Source organism: Pan paniscus, chromosome 5, assembly GCF_029289425.2.
Source record: "Pan paniscus chromosome 5, NHGRI_mPanPan1-v2.0_pri, whole genome shotgun sequence".
Lineage (NCBI taxonomy): Eukaryota > Metazoa > Chordata > Mammalia > Primates > Hominidae > Pan > Pan paniscus.
The window spans coordinates 33978286-33998128 of record NC_073254.2 but is presented as its reverse complement, the minus strand read 5'-3'; the positions used below and the strand labels follow the sequence as shown (position 1 = coordinate 33998128).

The window sequence follows — 19843 nt, the reverse complement described above, 5'->3', positions numbered from 1 at the left end:
GAGTAGCTGGGATTACAGGCACATGCCACCACATCTGGCTAATTTTTGTATTTTTAGTAGAGATGGGGTTTCACCAGGTTGGCCAGGCTGATCTCCAACTCCTGGCCTCAGGTGATCCACCCACCTCGGCCTCCCAAAGTTCTGGGATTACAGGCATGAGTCACCATGCCTGACCAGTTTCCACTTTTACCATTGGATCTGTGTATGGATTGGAGAACACATTTAAAGCTAAGACAGTATTCTCCTCCAACTTTTACTTCCTGTTGAGCCTCTTCATGCCTCCTCCAAATGTGTATAAGGTCTCACATTCAAAGAGGGGCATGCAGAGGGACAGGTTTTCCTCCAATCTTTCTGGCTTAACCAGCTACCATTATTTTGCTCATCTGTAAAACAAGAGAGTTGAATTAAATGATAATTTCTAAATTCCTTTTTGGCTGCAAATGTAAAGATCCTATGTACCACAGACACACTATTGTATTTGTTTTCTTCTTGCGATAGTGCAGAGCTTCTCTCCTAGTAATGGTGGATTAGGAAATTCTGACTGTCTGCTAAGATCAACTGAAAAACCTGGACACAGTATAAAAATACATCTTACTGATGCATTAGAAAGCTAATAAGGCAGTGAGGAATTATAGAAACCAAAACCAAGGAGAAGAATGAAAGCCAGAGGGGGAAAAAAATAAAAGCTTCCTTTGAGAGTTTCTTTTCTCCTCAGGCCATCATATATTCCAAAAATTAGTGGCTGAGAGTCTAAGAAGATCAACTGAATTTTTGACAGATTTACAGATCTGGGAAAATAGAACTTCCTGGCCCAGCAAGGAAAGTGTGGTATTGTAGTAAACTTCATGACTCTCGGTTGAAATCCCAAAGAGCTACAATAAGGTGAAAAATAACAAATAGGTTCTTGCAGGGGTTGAAACCCAGCTACAAATTATTTTAATTCATGATTAGATTAAGATCATTTAGCATTGCAAGTATTCCTGACTGCCTGCCAAAAGCAAACATAAGTTCCTGTTAAAGAAAGATACCATTCTAGGTTACAGATTATCTCTACATTTTATAAAAATGCAATGTCCTGCACTCAGCTGAAAATAACCAGGATCTGTGGCTTACACTTGTGATCCCAGCTACTCAGGAGACTGGGGTAGGAGGGCTGCTTGAGCTCAGGAGCTAGAGGCTAAAGTGAGCCATGATCATGCCACTGCACTCCAGCCTGGGTGACAAAGTGAGACCCCGTCCATAAAACAACAACAAAACCAAAAACCAAAAAACAGCAGAACGAGGACAAATGACTGAAGGCTGAATATCAAGAGAAATAAAACATAGAAAAATGCCTAGAGAGGATCTGGAAAATGGAATTTGTAGGCAAAGATTTAAAGATATCTATGCTTACTATGTTGAAAACTCAGATTAAGATTTTTGTGTGAAACTAAAACATATTTAAAAAGAAAAAAGAACTGAATGGAAATTCAAGAACTTTAAAAACAATAGCATATTTAATTTAATGTAGATAGATTGAAGAAAGAGAGAAATATTATCCTGAAAAATATGACAAAAAAATTTCAAATTGAAATCAAAAAGAATAAAATTGGAGTGTAAGAGAAAGAAGAAAAGTAGTGAAAAGGACTGAGATACATATAGTTGCAATACTGGAAGGAGAAGAGAAAGACAATGCGGTAGAAGCAATATTGCAAGGGACAATGGTTGGGAGTTTTCCAAAACTAGTAGAAGATATAAAGCCCAATATTATAAAAGGTCTATAAACTCCAGCACTATAAATATAAAGAAAATTATATTTAAGACATCACAGCAAAGTTGCTGAAAGCCAAAATTATAGAAGAAATCCTAAAACTGGACAGAGAAAAATGATATTACCTTCATTGAAGAGAAAAATTATACTAACAGTTGTCTTCACTAAAAAAAAAAAAAAAAATGCAGAAGCAAGAATACAATGAAATTATAGCTTCAAAATAATGAGAGAAAACAACTACAAACTTGAAGTTCCATATTGAGTGAAAGTATCTTTCGAAAGTAAAAGTGGTAAGAAAGACATCACTAGAGTCTAGGTAAGGCAATGGAGTGGTTAGAACTTTCCGCTGAAGACGTTTAATTAAAATTATAGAAAGCACTTTTTAGGAAGATGATAAATAATCTCAGAAGATATTCAGAGCTGCAAAAAGGAAGGAAGAGCAAGAAAAGGGGTAAATATGCACCTAAATCTAAATTGATTTTGACTATGTAAGACAATAATAATTATAATATCTGCGGAATTTTAAAATATGTAGAATTAAAATACATAAGAAGAATAATAGTGTATGAGAAGAGATGGTGATAAATGGAATTTACATGTTCTTAGGATTTTGCATTGTCTAGCAAAAGGTAAAAGTACACATTTTTATTAGACTTTTCTAAGGCAAAGGATTTTGTCATCTCTAGGAAATAATGTTAAGGAAATTTGCTAAGTAAATTCAAGTAAGTTTAAGTAAATTCTGAATGTCTAGTAGCCTCATGCCAATTTTAAATTTTAGTATGTTCCTCTATTTGGGTATGTTACATATGAAAAAAAAATTTTTAATTGGCATTTCAAGGAAAACTGCAAAGAATCATCCAAAAACGAAAATTCAACTTTATACTTATTTATCTGTTTAGAGAAAATTACCTGAAGGTGACTTTGAAGCAAAAGATAATCCCTGTTTTAAGGTTGGAAATTTTAGAAAGGACACAGCCATTTTAATCCATTGTTGGCTGGGGAGCATAAGGTATAAATCTAATTACTGTGCTTTTACAGTAGTGCATATGAACGCACGCTTTTAATAGGCCAATTTGCTTGAAGGGCTGTGAATTATTTCCTAAGTTTGGGTATTACTACCTCTCTTCAAACAAAGCAGGTGCAGAAGAGATAACTGAAAGAAAAAGGGATAGATGACTTGGTCTTGACTGGACAGTTCTGTGACCCAGTAGGGATAGAAGGTTCTTGAAGGTAGGAATCAGTACCTATATTCATGGGTAGTTCTTGGAAGGAGCTAATTGTTGTGTAGAGGAAAAGGACGCTGACTGGGCTGAGACACAGATAAAGAGGGTTGCCATCTTGTTTCTACTACTGACTAGCTTTGTGTCCTTGGGAAAGTCATTTTGTAACTCTAAACATTAGTTTTCTTTTCAGTAATATGGGCAAAGTAATTTAGCTCATAGATTTAGTGTGAGAACTGGTAATGTGTATGAAAGTGTTTTGTAAACAGAAAAGTATATACAAGTGTAGGACATTTATTTTTGTTTCGAAACATATATCACACAATTCAAATCAAGAGCATTTATCAGTAGTTACAAAGAGGGAACAAATTTATGGTACATATGAAACAGCCAAACTACAAAACTGTGTATTTGAGTTAAAACTAGTTGCCTAAACAGCTACAGGGGGAAAAAAAAAATCAAATTTTCATAGTCAGTAGGCCATGGGAATAATTTTGATTTTGTCGTGTATTTTTACACTGATACTAGCACAGAACTGTCAACTTCTAAATTTGTTTCTCTTTCATTAGGTGATCTGTTGGATTTGGTGTCTATTTTACTCTGTTTCTTGTAAAATGTCCAAGAAAACATCCAAAAACAGAATGTTCACATGATCAGATTTTCAATAACCTGTTAAGTAGCTTAATTCATAACTTTATGAGCAAATCATATATTATCAAAGGAGAAACAAGTATATCCATTTAGATTGTTTTACTTTTCATGTTTAGACCAATTGATTTGCTATTCCTGGATGATGAACAACAATATTTTCTTATCTAATTTAAGGAAGCATTGGGGAAATTATATCTGGGAATGTTATATTCAGATTTCTGAGAAAATATAAAAGTGTAAAATTTTGAGCTACTGAGGATGGAGTTTCCAAAAGATCTTTCATTTCAGCCTCTTAGGTTTTCTGTGTGGAATACAGATGTGAGGAAAGATAGCCTTTCCTGATGTTCTGATGTTCATATCTACTGTGATTTTATTTAGAGAATCAGATTTCGTTAGCTTGGAAAATGATGGAAGACCAGAATGAGAGGAGGGCAAGACATTTTCAAGTGACTATTATTACATGTTGGAAAGCCTTGTTTTATTTTTTCAAAACACTTTTTGTATCAATGCCCATATAAGTGATTTTGAAATTATTATTATAAATATATGGACCTGATGAGGTATTTTCCTTATTAATGCCACACAGAAATTTGTGTTGTTTAATATTTTATGATACCAAGTAGTATCATTAGATCATAATAATACATTGATTATTAAGTAAATGACTAAGATATATTTTGGAGAGAGATTTCAAGAGATAGATTAGATAAAACTCAGATTATAGTCTTAAAGAGTTAATAAATTGTGAAGTCCTATATCAAAAATAATAAAGAAATAACTACTGTGGCTTCTTAGAATACTCAAAAGATTAAGAAGCTTATAAGAAATTATTTTTTGATGGGTGGCAGTGGCTCATGCCTGTAATCCCAACACTTTGGGAGGTCAAGGTGGGTGGATCACTTGAGGTCAGGAGTTCGAGACCAGCCTAGCCAACACAGCAAAACTCCATCTCTACCAAAAATACAAAAATTTGCTGGGCATGGAGGTGCACGCCTATGATCCCAGCTACTTGGGAGGCTGAGGCAGGAGACTTGCTTGAACCCAGGAGGCAATCGTTGCAGTGAGCCGAGATCACACCACTGCTACACCCAGCCTGGGTGACAAAGCAAGACTCCCTCTAAAAAAAAAAAAAAGAAAAAGAAAAAGAAAAAAAAAAGAAAAGAAATTATTTTCTCAGGGTGAATATTGTCTCCCTCTTTGCAGGCCTTACTCGACTCTGCTTTCCCCACCCCCCCATCCCCCCCACCCCCTCCCACCCCCCATCCCCCCCACCCCCTCCCACCCCCCCATCCCCCCCACCCCCTCCCACCCCCCCCACCCCCGCTTTCTCCTTCTGCCTCCACCTTCCACTTCATTTGCATCTTGCCTCCTCCAGACACATCTCCAGCTTCTACCACTCCTCCTTCAACTGCTTTTTAGGCCAAAACAACTGTATTATCAGTAAGACTAATGTGATGGTCGGTCATATCACAGAGTTCTCTGGATCTATTACAAAGCTTTATCTTCTAGTTTACTCATCTAATTAATTTCAACTTTCCACTTGGCTTTGTGTATGTAGATCTAGCAACAAAAACACGTAACCAAAACATTTTTTTCTTTTCGTTTCTTTTTCCCTCTCTTTCTTTCTTCTTTCTTCCTCTCCCCTTCCTCTCTCTCTTCCTCACTTCTTCTCTCCTTCCCCCCCTTCTTTTCTTCCTTTGTCCCTCCTTCCCTTCCTTCCCTCCTTTCCTCCCTTCTGCCTGGCCAGAAATTGGGTGAAATGATACTTTAGTATTTGTTAGTTGTCATTCCCAATTCTTCACTGCATCTCTTCTGAGTTTTATGTCACCTGGGGCTTTGAGTGAATATCAGAAGTTCCTAAAGTATCTACCAGGAGAACACAAAGTTCTAACAGCTAACAAATTCTCGTGAAGACAGAGCTGTCATCTCCCGCAGAAGCAGAAGGGCTAGGCTGCGTCACTTAAATTCAGCCCAGGGTGTCAGATGGGAGTTTGAGTCAAATAGGGAGAGGGTAATAGCATTCCCCAAAACCCCCTCACATTAAAGCGGTTCCGAAATTCTGAAAAGTCTTTAACTTTATTGGGTACAACATGGGCAATGTAACAAAAAGTTGCATATGCCAAGGACTCTAAAACACACAGGGTTCAGACTCACAGAAATATCTTTCAAATGTGCTCAATGTAGTAAGACGAAACAGAATCTAATATTAGTCAAAAATAATTAATTCGTAGCTATCAAAAGTACGTCTTCTGTTAAAAAGTGCCTGCTGAGGTATTTTGGAGAAAAATAGAGCTGACTAAGCCTTTGAATCATGTAATCAATTTGGTTGGTTGCCAAAAAAAAAAAGGAAATTTAAAGTTTTTGTTGTTTTATGGTTTTATGTTTTTGTTTTTTTTTTTTGAGAAAAAGTGAGGACCTGACTCAGTCTTACCTAAATTTTCAAGAAAATTGAAGTAGTTAGATTAGTGCAAAAGTAATTGCGGTTTTTGCAACTACTTTTGATGGTGAAAAATGCAATTACATTTGCATCAATCTAATAATATCAGTTATTTTTGGATAGCAAATACAGAATGACCACCACTACCACCACCACCCTTCAAGCAGCCTAGGGGATCTATTTTCTTTGACCCACAGCCTTACATAGGCTGGCCCACATCCTGCCGATGCAATCCTTACAGGCAAAGGAGCTGGGTTTGAGAGTTGAGCAGGCCTGACTCCCATGTGTGCATGTGTGATCCTATGCAAATAATTCTGCTTGGTGAGTCTCAGTTTGAACATTTTTAAGAGAAAGAGAAGACAGAAAGAGAAAAAAGGAGCAAGAGAAGAAAAGAGAGAGAGAGGAAAATCATGATGCCTATGGCACAAAGCGTTGGGGAATGTGGAAAAGAAAATGTATGAAATGTGCCTGTTTACACCTAAGTGCTCAATAATTTTATTTTATTTTATATTTTATTTTATTTTATTTAGATGGAGTCTTGCTCTGTCACCCAGGCTGGAGTGCAGTGGCATGGTCTTGGCTCACTGCAACCTCCACCTCGTGGGTTCAAGCAATTCTCCCTGCTTCAGCCTCCCGAGTAGCTGGGATTACAGGCATGAGCCATGATGCCTGGCTAATTTTTGTATTTTTCAGTAGAGACAGGGTTTCACCATGTTGGCCCGGCTGGTCTTGAACTCCCGACCTCAGGTGATCTGCCCACCTCAGCCTCCCAAAGCGCTGGGATTACAGGCGTGAGCCACCGCAGTCGGCCTCAATAAATTTTAGTTGTTATATTACTAGTAGTAAAGGTTAAACAAAATATATAAAACACTTCATTTTATTTTATATATTTTGGTAAAATTTCTTTGGATAAAAAATATTGGGCGAGAATCCACTGATAAGAAAGCCAGAACATTTTAATATCGGGGGAGGATTTCTAACAAAAGGTGATAGTTACTGAAATTGATGCTCTAGGAGAAGAGAGTAGGACTGAGGCTGGAGAAAGCCCTTCAGGCAAAATGGACTCATTAGTAATGGGGCATGTGCTTCAGAACTCTATTCCAATAACTACTCTGTGATTTACATACTCTGGCATTGGTGAATATGTTATATTTTTTGCACAGCTTATTGGTGGAAAAATAATTCTTTCCTATGCTATTTCATTTTTAGGTGATCTGTATCCAACTTTCTTAGCCTATTGCACATCCAACAGCTTTTCGTAACAAGACTAAAACAAAGCTAATTTTAGCTGGATGAGGATCATAGCCATTTATGGTTTGACACTAGTTAGCCTGAGAAAAGAGATTGAAAGTGACTTCAAGAAGATTGAATATGTTTCAAAACATTTTTATTTCCACATGAGGAGCAAATCTACTATCTATGTGATAGTCTGCAAAGAGAAAAGAATGTCTTTCCAAATCTCTAAATTAAGGATTTTACTTAATGATATCATTTGATATGTAGCTGAAGTTGTTAAAGTTTATCTAATATTTATGGTAACCCCATGGTACGTACAGTATAGAAGAAAGAAAATGGGCTTTGGAGTTGGATCTGAATTGCAAATCCAACTCCTTAACCTCTTAACTACCCACCTACCCAACTCTACCTTTTTCCTTTATCTGTAAAATCAGAATAATAATACCTTATATATAAGATTGTGGCAGTGATTAAATGTTTAAAAGCACATAAAATGCTTAGAACAGCAACTATGGCATAATGCTCATACAGTCATGGCATAAATAGTAATTCTGTTTTGCTTTCTAGTAATCAAATTTTTTTATTGGATTGTCATTAACTCACTTCTTTTAAATACTTTCAGTTAAATAGCTATGTATCCTAATAGAATCTTGTTAAAATGATAAACTGTGAAAACATGTCATCTTAGTATCCAAGGTGAATGAATCTAATACTGTATTTTGTTCTTAGTGAAAACTATTACATCAAAGTTCCAATTTTTGTTCTCTAGCTCGCAAAAGAAGAAACTCAAACACGTGAAAGTTTCCCTAGTTTTCTTCTTCTTGGTTTCCTACATAGTGAGATAGGCAGAACCAAAATAAATGTTTACCATGTTTCATTGTCTTTTTCACCCTATCAGAGGTTTACAATGTGTGCGTCAGAGGTCAAATTAAGTCCAAGGATGTGGCTGTCAGTGACTCAGTCAAGGAGGGGGCATGTAAGCCAACTCCAAGCCCAAGTTGAAGTTAGAAAAACATACCTTTGGAGAGGCCTCGCTTTCCGTTTTGCTACCACTTTTCTTATTTCTGGCCTTCTTTTTTGGTTCTCTTTTTACACTCAAACTTTTGTGGTACAGGAACAGAAAACCACGTACTGCATATTCTCACTTATAAACGGGAGCTAACCACTGAGTACACAAAGAAGGGAGCAGACGCTGGGGCCTACTTGAGGGTGGAGGGAGGGAGAAGAGTGAGGATCAAAAAACTACCCATCAAGGGCCGGGCGCGGTGGCTCACGCCTGTAATCCCAGCACTTTGGGAGGCCGAGGCGGGCAGATCACGAGGTCAGGAGATCGAGACCATCCTGGCTAACACGGAGAAACCCGTCTCTACTAAAAATACAAAAAATTAGCCGGGTGCCATGGCGGGCGCCTGTAGTCCCAGCTACTCAGGAGGCTGAGGCAGGAGAATGGCGTGAACCCGGGAGGCGGAGCTTGCAGTGAGCCGAGATCGCGCCACTGCACTCCAGCCTGGGCGACTAGAGTAAGACTCCAACTCAAAAAAAAAAAAAAAAAAAAAAAGAAAAGAATAAAAACTACCTATCAAGTACAATGCTTATTACCATCTGGGTGAAGAAGTAATCTGTATGCCAAACCCCCATGATACGCAATTTACTTATGTAACACACTTGCAAGTTTACCCCTGAACCTAAAATAAAAGTTTCTAAATAAATAAATAAATAAATAAATGAAGGACAAACAACACCAACAACAAGAAAAACATCTTTCGTGGTAAATCATTTCTTGCCCCAGCCTTGTCATCACAGTCGGAAGTGGAGTAGAAAACTGGCCTGAAAAATAACGAGGCAGGTTCTTGTTCTAGGTTGCTTATTAACTACGTAGGTGATCTTACAGAGCAAGCCACTTTTTTGGGTTTCTTAAGTTAGAGAGGCAAATGAGATTTATCAATTTGTGTAAGTTTTATTACATTTTGGCATGATATGATACATTACCCTGATAAGGGTTTATGTTGTTTTCTTTGTTATATTTGCGTTTCAATCTAAACTTGTAAAGCCTGTCTAGCTAACTGGTTCTAGTGGGGGAAGTGATATAATAATCTCCTATTCCTGGATCTCGACTCCCTGTCTTATGAAAGGTCAGAGTAGTATTAGTTCCCTAGACTGTAGGCAACCTATCAGTGCATCAAAATTATTGGAGGGGATTTGTAAATCTGTAGCTGCTCTACCATTGGAAACTCAGAGTGGCTCAGGCAGGAGGTTGGTGAAAGATCTGTGTTTTTGGCCAAGCGCGATAGCTCATGCCTGTAATCCCAGCGCTTTGGGAGGCCAAGGCGGGTGGATCACCTGAGGTCAAGGGTTCGAGACCAGCCTGGACAACATGGTACCACATATTCTCACTCATAGGTGGGAATTGAACAATGAGAACACATGGACACAGGAAGGGGAACATCACACTCTGGGGACTGTTGTGGGGTGGGGGGAGGGGGGAGGGATAGCATTGGGAGATATACCTAATGCTAGATGATGAGTTAGTGGGTGCAGCGCACAACATGGCACATGTATACATATGTAACTAACCGCACATTGTGCACATGTACCCTAAAACTCAAAGTATAATTATAATAAATTTAAAAAAAAAACAGACAACATGGTGAAACCCCGTCTCTACTGAAAATACAAAAATTAGCTGGGCGTGGTGGTTCACATTTGTAATGCCAGTTACTTGGGAGGCTGAGGCAGGAGAATCACTTGAACCTGGGAGGTGGAGGTTGCAGTGAGCTGAAATTGTGGAGATTGTGCCACTGCCTTCCATCCTGGGTGACAGAGTGAGACTCAGTCTCAAAAAAAAAAAAAAAAAAAAGTTGTATTTTTAAAAAGAATCACAGATAATTTTGATGCTTACTCAGAGTTGTGAGTCTTAGTGGCTGTGTTAAGCTGGTTGAATTGCCTCCTTCCTCCACATCTACAGAAAACACTGTGTCTTACTGGGTCTTTTAGAAAGCAGATCCTAAGACAAGGAATCAATGTTAACATTTTACTGGGGATGCAAGATCATGGCAATGAAGGTGAGAGTGAAAGATACAGGAAGCAAAGTAAGAATGGAATGCAATGTCTTATCACCTTGGCTACTACTTTATAATAAGCCATAGGTCACTCAATAGAGTTGTTAATTCTGTACATGAGGATTTTGCAGAAAGTTTATAGGGAGAACCTCTCTCCAGAGTAACCCACAGACAGAAAGAATGGGAAATGTATTTGCCTAGTTATCTCCCATCTCTCACTTCTAACTGGCCTAGTTTCACTCCATGAGGAGTTAACTCCCTATCCTCTGGGCTCTGTCATCTGGTTCATTCACCATTTCTCCAGAAACAGATCCTGTATCTCACAGTGTGGTGTTTTACTAAAATACAGTAATGGAAGGGTGACCTGACATGGGTCTTTCTCACTGATAAAATGAGAAAGAGAAAGAGAGAAAGAGAGATAAGTTGAGAGCCTCCGAAAAGATTAACAATATTTGTGTCTCAATATACATAGATATAATCCACTCTTTGGGGAAAGTTATCAGCCCCTCACCTAGGATATGTCATAAAAGCAATTGTCCTAATGAAATGCAAAAGCTGGTTCATTTACAGCACATGCATTAAAATCCATGAGAGAGATTTCTGGGAAGCCCAACTCCAAAGAAAATGGTAATTTCTTGGAAATTTTAATATGTGCATTTGGTATTGGGTATTATTAAGAGAGTGTGAATGGGAATTCAACCGAAAATGATTTCAAGGTCTAAAGTGTCTGCCACAGAAACAAAAATTTCAGGGAAACATTATATTCAAACAGAGCTGCTGGAGTTCATTTAGCTTGTTCACATACAGCTTGAAAGCTGTGTTTGAAATTTGTGCACACATGTAAATTGACAATTAGCCCTTGGCCACGGGTACATCTTAGGCACTAGAAAATCAACTTGTAAACTTCATATCTCATTCCACTCTTTTAACTGGAAGTGAACTATTTGGCCCTCTCTATTTCACTTTACAGGAAGTATATTTATTCCACTTGGGCATAATTTTAGCCCCTGTGCTCGCTCTTTCTTTCTTTCTTTCTTTTTTTTTTTTGAGATGGAGTCTCATTCTGTCGCCCAGGCTGGAGTGCAGTGGCGTAACCTTGGCTCACTGCAACCTCCATCTCCCCAGGTTCCAGCATTTCTCCTGCCTCAGCTTCCCAAGTAGCTGGGATTGCAGGAGCGTGCCACCATGCCCAGCTAATTTTTGTATTTTTAGTACAGACTGGGTTTCACCATGTTGTCCAGGCTGGTCTCAAACTCCTGACCTCAAGTGATCCACCCACCTCAACTTCTCAAAGTGCTGGGATTACAGGCATGAGCCACCGCACCTGGCCTCCTGTGCTCTTATGTTGAAGTCCAGTCATCACAGAGGTAAGTCAGACCTTTGTCCAATGACTCATGAATACTTTATACTCTTTTCCACACCCTACCTCCCACCCCACCCCCATTTTAAAAAGAATAGGTAGGTAGGAAGTGACACTGATAAAAATTTCTGTCTTGCTAGCCCAGGATGATACAAGCTTATGAATGATAGACATTTATATGCTCTGTATTATATATCTTCTGACAAATTATGTGTTTTCTTTATCTTGAACTATGTAGTTCATTGCTAGCCTCTCTCAAAATGCACAGGGAGAAGAATGATACTTAAATCTTTGTGACCATTTGAAATCTAATTTAAGTATGTATCCAAAAAATTGAGTTATAGTATCACTTAGATTGGGTGCAATCATGTCAAAGATAGTTTATGAATTACAAAGGAATGGGTCATAAAAGAAGAGACTTTCCCCATCCCCCTTGGAGATCTGTTTATTTGGCAATTAACAATGGACTAGAGTATCTTTCTAAAATCGTGTCCCGTGACTTCAGAATTTAATCTAATATTGAATTCATTTTATATATTTTTAACAGCCTGTACTCCATTTAGCTGTCAGAATGAACCTTTTAAAAGGATGAATCACATCTTGATGCTTATGACATCTCAGTACTCTAGTGGTTTCCCATCACATTTTGAATAGAGTCTAAAGTCGGGGGCCTACAGGACCCTATATGATCTGGCCCTTGGCTAGCTTACTAATATGAACATCCAGGACTCTCTTACCCACTCTGCTTCAGCCACACTGAGCTTCCAGAGTGAGACTTAGCAGACTTAAACTAGTGGTTACCAAAAGTAGACAGATTTGAGACATATTTTGGATGCAGAACAGACAGGTCTTACTGACAGATTAAATTGGAAAGTTGAAGAAAAAGAGAAATAAAGAAAACAGAAAACCAAATACCACATGTTCTCACTTATAAGTGGGAACTAAATGATGAGGACTCATGAACACAAAGAAGGGAACAGCAGACACTGGGTTCCACTTGAGGGTGGGGGTAGGAGCAAGGAGGGGAGCAGAAAAGGTAACTATTGGGTACATGGCTTAATGTCTGGTTGATGAAATACTCTGTACAACAAACCCCCATGACACAAGTTTACCTGTGTAACAAACCTTCATATGTATCCCTGAACCTGAAATAAAACTTTAAAAAAGGAAAGAATTATTTTGGGTTATAATAGCGACAATAAATATTAGCTCTTTCTATGAGTATTATCCCACATTAATAAGAACTAGATAAATGATCACGCTGAATATGTGGCAGTGATAAATCCTGCTTTAGTTTGTGTGTTAGGTGCTATATTAGGGTCAGAATTTAGTGTTTTCTTCACCTGTGAGTCAGCAGTTCTCCCAGTTTTATGGATGGCAGAACCGTTTATCTTTGGAAGAGCTGCCACTATTCAAGTTCATGATTTACTTTAGCACTTCTAATATTTCTCGAAGTTGGTTCCCAAGCCACAGCCAATGGAATATTCATTTTAAAATGCAAGCCCAATTCCTCTCTGGAGATAGGACCTAGGAATCTTCATTTTAACTTGTACCCCATGATCCTTATAGATTCTGAGCTTGAAAATCACTGCTTTAACAGGTTTCTTGGGAACTTATATACTTTGTTGGGTTTATTAGAAGTTGAACTTGAGTTGTCTTCACTCCACCTTCACAGAGAAACTGACCGTCTCTCAGACCAAGAAAACATTTAACTGAAAGGCCTGGAGATGATGAATGAGATTGAGTTCCCTTCTCTAGGAAATGGGTTATTTTTCGGACCATGCAGGAAGGGTGTACTTTGGCACCCATTGTCTTGATGTATTGGGAGAAGATGACTCAGATTCATACAGCTGGTACGCTGGTACATTCCTACACTGCTGCTTCAGGGGGATAAACTAGGTTCCCAGAAATTGTGTGGCAGGCTGCGCTCCATCTCTCCTCTAGAACTTGCATACTGTCTTAACAACTTATATTTGTTCTGTTTTTTTTTTTTTTTTGACATGCTTTCACAGGGACATAGTGGAATGCCAAGTCCTGATAAAGCCAAGATAAAACAAAAAAGAAAGCAGTTCCATCACCTCTATCCTTCTTTCTTTTCCAGACTTCGTAAAGGTTAGGAAATTCTTGAGGATTTCTTTTTTCATCATATTCAAATATTCTGGTCTCCAATTTTAAATACAAGACAAATCCTTTACAGTCCCAGAAAGGAGGGCATTGACCAGCCCCAGCTCAGTTCCCACCTGGGGAATTCCATACATATACAAATTTAAATTCAATTTACCACATTCACATGAAAAGGGACTGGTTTTCTAAGCCCGATGATGGGAGTGACATTGAATACAAGATTGTGTAGCACTTTAAAGAACTTTCCTTTTATTAGCAGCTCCATAATCACATTAACTTAGTCTGAGAATTCGAACTAATTCTTTCCCTAGAGGCCCGAGCAGTAATAATTGTAGAAATCTGTGAAAAAGGATAAATACAATTCAATAATTATATTGATAAATAAAATGAAAATCAACTAATTGTGTCATTCACTCAGATGCTCGCCTCGGCTGTTGCTGGCTTTCTGCTTCACTGCCTGCTAAACTTTTACTGTCACACTTCAATAAATTTAATTGTGCAGAATAAATGAGCTAATTTTTGAAGTCACAGGCTCTGTTTGCAAGATAAGGGTGGTGATTTATTGACCTCTTCTAGCGCTGTAAGAGCATCACACTCCTTCTCCACTGACAACTTGGCATCGGCCGTTTTCCTTTCTGCCGGTTCCCCTCACAGCTCTTGCTAGTTCTGTCCTAATCTTCCCTCTCTCCTCTCATCTTCTTTCAAGAAATCACTGGCTGCATATCTTAAACAGTCCGGCAGGCCCTGCTTCCCATTGGTTTCAGAAGAACATTCTGGTCTCTGTAGTAGTTCTTCATAGGGTGATGAATAATTTTTCCATTTCTGCAGCTATCTGAACCTATCCTTCAGAACTAAAGCCTCAGGTTGTGAACTTCTACCTTTCAACATCCCATGGCAAAATCCAGCTCATCTGTAGGTGTGATACAGATAATGGAGACAATGGCTTTTGCTCTTGGACTTAGAACAGTTTCTTGCAACAGGCACACTGATGTCACACCAGATCAAAACTCCTGATTAAACACAATGTTTCAAAGCGAGGTCACTTCCTGCATGTTGGGTTGAGATATGACAACTTAAAATATAACCATTCAAAATGCCAAGAATTATTTGAATAAGCAAAATAGAATTTGCTTGTAATGTAGAGAATATGCCTTGGACCAAATGCCTTAGTGTCTGAAATAGCTTTTATATACAATATCTCCTGAATGATGTACAGTGTATATTAACAACTGACTGTTTCCCATGTAAGCCTCATATTTTTAATACACGCCAAAGAACTTGTATTCATTATACCTTCTCACAGTGTCCGGCTTCTTTGGCAATACCTGGAATTAGTAGGTGTTCAACAAATAATTGATGAATTAACACATTAATTAATGAATACATTGCATTGATATAAAAGTTATATTACATGAATACTTGCATGTATATTTCAGCTTATTATGGGACAATTTGGAAGACATGCAATTTTATGTCAATTTTATGCCAAATGGTAGCATAGTGATCTCTAAGCAGTGGGACCAAATTAGGGTTGAGAAGAAGCCTCTAAAGGGAGAGTAGAAAAATAACTATCTTTTAATAGAGAAGGCCTTGTAAAGCATCATCAGGCATCTAAATGTTATTCCAATTTGTACACAAAGAAACTATGTTTCACAGCATAGCATAGCCATCTATCTACCAAGGGAGTTCCACAGACAGATCTCTCAGAGGGGTCTGTCAACCATCAGCTCACTGTGGGCTCAGTTGTCTGCCTCACCTGGCATGAAGAAAAGCAGTGGAACTATATACTAAGATTTGAGGTTCTTAGTACAATGGCTTCAGTCCTCTGATTATGGAAGCTCAGAGTCACAAATTTACAGCTGGGTAAAAGGCTAGCAAAATATGAGTGTGTATGTGTGTGTGTGTGTATGTGTGTAAATTAGCTAGATCTCTTGAATATTAAGAAGACAAACACTTTACTTTTCAATTTATCTTTTTCTTTTTTTACTTTCCTTTAACTGCTTTCCTTCTGTTATTTTCCAACCTTGTGCTCCACTGTCTTTTCTCCTTCAAATGGGTGAGATCTCTTTGAAGTCTGAGAATGTGGCTTGAGGAAGGGAAGAGCTGGCTGCAGTGCCGCTCCTAATGAAGGCTTACGTGATAGCATTGCCTTGAAGCTCAGCACTACCTGCCCAGTTAGTTAGACCCAGTCTCCAGGTGTTTGCTTGCAAGAAGTCGTAGTGTCATTGCAAATCAGGATAGATTCCCCGACAGGCAGAGAAGAACTTCCCACTCTGGTGCTCTTGCTGTCATTGTTACCATCTTTGTTGCAAAAACAATCATTCCTTGATAATACCATGTTTAAAAGAGCCATTGAGTAAGTATAAGATTTTAATTACCTGATGTATCAGCAAAGGACAGAGGTGGGCTCTCATAGTATTGACTATGCCCTATTTTCCTCATGGGAAAATACCCCCTTAAGCTATTAATACAACTGGAAGAACTGCTAGGTCTTTTCTACACAGCTTTCCTCATTCTTGCCAAAGTGTTTATTGAATGCTTAACTAAAACCACTTGTGCTCTTGAACTCTCTTCTTGGAAAAAAGAAAGAAAGAAAAAATACTGAACGATTATTGTTTCTTTCTCAGAGGTACACAAAGAAGGATTACCACAGGAAATCCAGAGAGGCTTTAGAAGACGAGCTTGCGTTGAGATAGAAGCCGGAAGCCCACTTAGCCAATTGCCTCCATGGGACCTCGCATGAGGCAGGCTTATGACAGTAAATGCTACACTGCCCCCAGTGAAAAAGAGAATTTGGCATTCATTCTTCTGAACCCGCCATCCCTCAGCCCTGGCGCCTGGGAATTCTGCGAATCGTTGCCTGTGGCAGTGACACTGATTTGTATCTGGGTATGAACTTAAATGAAAACATGAATTGAACTCATTACTTGAGGAAGGAAACACTGCCAAATTTAACAGGATGAAATTCCAGCAGGGTGTAAGGTTTTATGGGGCTACAGTGGAATATCTCATAGAAAGGTTTCCAGTTCATAAAACACTTTCAAAACATGCTCGGCCCTTTTAAGTTGAAGGGACATTATCATTTCTATCTATGGCATTTCTCTGCAAATTGAACTCAAATATCCTTTGGGCTGACTACACAGAGAACAGAAGAAAGAAGTGGAAGAAACTTGGACTGAAGATTGCCTCCCTGAAAAGGTTTTCTTCAGGCAGAATGAGGTGAGAACAAATGACATCAGAAAATAGCATGTCAGTATACTGCTGCCAGCTCCATATGGTTCAGCTTGTTTTCACAGGTATTTAATTAATTCCACAAACATATATTGAGTATCAGATGTGGGATCCTGTTCAACACATTTGGGGTACAGTAGTCAATTAATCTACTCTCATGGCACATACATGCTGGAAGGAGAGAAAAACAATAAATAAATGAACAAAAGATGCAGTATCAGGTAGTGATCATTGCTATCAAGAAAAATAAAGCAAGAGAAAATGGGATAGAAGGTGTCAGGGGTGCGGGGTGACATTTTACATAGTGTGTTTGGCAAAGGCAATTCTGAGGTGGTGACATTTGAACAGAAGCTTGAATGAAGTGACCTACATGTTGAATCCAGAAAGCTAATTTTATATATATATATACTTGGAAGGGGGCAGGAGATAATAAGCTAGTAAAAGGGTTGGGAAATTATTTTGATTCAAGGATGCCCAGTTAAAAAAACTGTAAGAGACAGCCCCTCTTTTTCTCCCAGTATAGCGCTTTCAGTGGCCATTTGAATAGAGCTCTGCGTGTTTCCTTGGGATTTTCTGGTGTTCATGGCATAACAACCAGCCAGCAGTCTTCTGGCTGGACCACGTTTTACTTGCTAGCAAGGAGCAGAAGCTGTGGAAATTGGCATGTAGAGATGTAAAAGGATTTTATACTTTTCAGCCTGGGCAGAAAATTATAGAGAAAAGTAGGTGGGAGTCAGAAAAACATGAAATGAGAAAGAAAAGCATAATCTGAGTGAGTTCTCTCTCTCTTTTTTTGTTTTCTATGTTTATCTTTCCACAGCTTTTTCACTGGCTCTGTTAAAAAGCAAATATCACTGCAAACTTCATTTCATTTTCTCTCAACAGATGCAATAAAGCTTGTTAAAATGTTTTTCCCTTATGTCAGGTGCAAACTCCATGTTAGCAGGTTTGAAAACTTTCACATGTTCAGATAGCAATGGAGGTTTTAACTTGGCCAACATCAACAAACAAACCGTGAGTCCCTCACGTGTGCAATGCTTGCATAGAATGAAATTGAGTATGAGCATGTTTGCCAACCCTACTACAAATGGTTTATTTAGAATAGTAGAATGTGGAAAATACAGATTTATTTTTAATAGCTAGTACCATGATGATTATTGATTTTTTCTTCCAGATTATTAAATAGCAAAATTATGCTACATGTTTAAAAGATGTCTGTATCCTGAAAGTACTTATTGTAAGCTTAAGCCCAGTCTTATTTCTAAAAAGATAATTTGTAGGAGGTATAATTTTCATTTGTATTCATGTATATTAATATATTTTTTGGTGTTACACTATTGCATGAGGATAGCTGTAAGGTCAGGATATTTAGGAAACCTCTGAATTGAACATCGAGCTTGTGGATCTAATATTTAAGTAACTGGTTTCTGTCTACATACTCTTTTCTCTTCCGTGGTAAGCCCTGCAGGCGAGCTCACTTCTCTATGTTCTCAGTTGTAAATGAGGAAAGTAGGAGGAGGTATGGAGCTGGAGGGTAAATGGCAGAATAGAAGACAGAGTGCCATTCTGGGTAAGAGCACCACCTTTTGTGTTTGACAGGCTTGGTTTTAGTCCTGATTTTTCCAGGTCCAAGTATAATCTGGAGCATTTCTCAAATTCACTAAACCTCAGTTTCACCTTCTGTAAAACAAAGCTATTTCATTGAGTTATTTTGGGTTACATATGTAAAATTTACAGCCAAATAGTTAACACTCAAGTCTGTCAAACAATTCCAAATATTTTATAATAAATATATAAAAAAACTTTCACAATTCATGGAATTTACTTCTTGAATAGTTGCCATGGTCTATGGTTATAATGAAATGTACTCTTGGCAGTCCTGGATAGAGAAGCTCTTGAACCACAACCACAACCATTACCTTGGAGATGTCGAAACTGCCCTTTTCCCTGAGACCATCATTAGTGCTTTCCACGAACCTGGATGATAACCTCACGTTCACCTTTCAAAGCCAAGAATAACAAGAGAATTGAATGTAATGATAATGTTTCTTCTTAAAATTATGCCAAATCCAACTTAGTTGATGTGAGTTCTGCTTTTTAAATTAAAGAAAGTACAAAGTCTATTTTGTGGGTTGGCTAAAAGGGCACTGGTTAAAGAAAACAATGGTTATTTGTTTCTCATGTACAAATGATCCACACAGACACATCTTTAGATGAAACCCCAAATTCTTTACTGGTTGGGTTCTACAAAGAGTGACAGTAGTAATTTGGTGAAGCAGCAGGGGACAGAGGACTCTTGGTGGTAAGTTAACTTGATTCTACTTTGAAAACTCTGATTAATTGTGCATAGCTGTGCACATACACACACCACATAAACAAAATTCCTGGAATCTGACTGAACCTTATTAAAGATTCATGTCCCTGTAAGTGTAGAGTATAAATCCTATTTAATGAAAAGAATCCTTGTGCCACTGGTAGTAATGTTGGCTAGTGTTGAGAAGATAAAAAGAAGAGAGGTAAAAATAAATATAATGATCAGCTTTTTTTGAGAAATTATAATCTATTAAACTCTAATAATAACTCATTATTTTTTCTTAATGAATGCATGCAGAGGAATTCTATTTCTAAGTAAAGAGTTATAATTATATCAAACCAGCACAATGATTTATTGAGTGTTTACTGTGCGGCACAGACTCTGATAGGCACTTTAACCTACACTATTTAATTTAATCCTCACAATGACCCAGAACATAGTATTATTCTCCCTGTTTTCTA

The 19843-nt window shown here is 38.1% G+C and overlaps 1 long non-coding RNA gene across 1 annotated transcript in view; it reads left to right on the top strand.

Moving 5' to 3' along the window:
• Positions 1-19843, top strand: part of LOC103786875 (uncharacterized) — a 565497-nt gene that overhangs the window by 231852 nt on the left and 313802 nt on the right. The window contains exon 5 of the long non-coding RNA XR_008625569.2: positions 16465-19370. This is a non-coding gene — a long non-coding RNA (uncharacterized LOC103786875). The remainder of the gene's footprint in view (positions 1-16464; positions 19371-19843) is intronic.